The following is a 692-nucleotide window of genomic DNA, read 5'->3' as shown; positions in this document are numbered from 1 at the left end:
ATATATATATATATATATATATATATATATATATATACATGTACATATACATATAGATAGATATATGCATATATGCATGTATGTATATAATGCAGTCAGTGTTAATGTGTTACAATAATTATATACAGATAGTTAGATTGATAAATTCGATCGATTTACTTTGATACATATTGGAGAGATATTAAAATGGGTGTTATTAAATAGATAAGTAGATATAAATGGTTATATTTATGCGTGTATCAGTATCTTCTTCTATGTGTAAGGTTATATATACGCATATAAATGTATATATGCACGTATGTGTATGTGTTTGAGTGTATATGAGTATTAGGGTTGGTGGTATTTGCATTATGCGTGTGCTTGTGTGTAAATATTAGAGCAAGTACGCTAGGTGAGTTCGTGGGAGGAATGTATAGCGACGACGGTGGTGCAGTAAGGGGAGAGAATCCGTATGTTCAAAGACAAGAGAAGATACGCCATTGGAACACAAAGTGTAACAAAACGATGAGTGGCTGTGAAAGACGGCAGTGAACATACATCTTACCAGACACTATCTCACCGATACAACTACAGTGTGTGTGTGTGTGTGTGTGTATCTGTTTGTGTATACGTATAGATTTATATCGCTCTATATAATATATATACACATATACATATGTGCATATATATATGTATATAAACAAATATGTATA

This window comes from Octopus bimaculoides, chromosome 25 (assembly GCF_001194135.2).
Source record: "Octopus bimaculoides isolate UCB-OBI-ISO-001 chromosome 25, ASM119413v2, whole genome shotgun sequence".
Taxonomy (NCBI): domain Eukaryota; kingdom Metazoa; phylum Mollusca; class Cephalopoda; order Octopoda; family Octopodidae; genus Octopus; species Octopus bimaculoides.
This window is presented reverse-complemented; position numbering follows the sequence as displayed.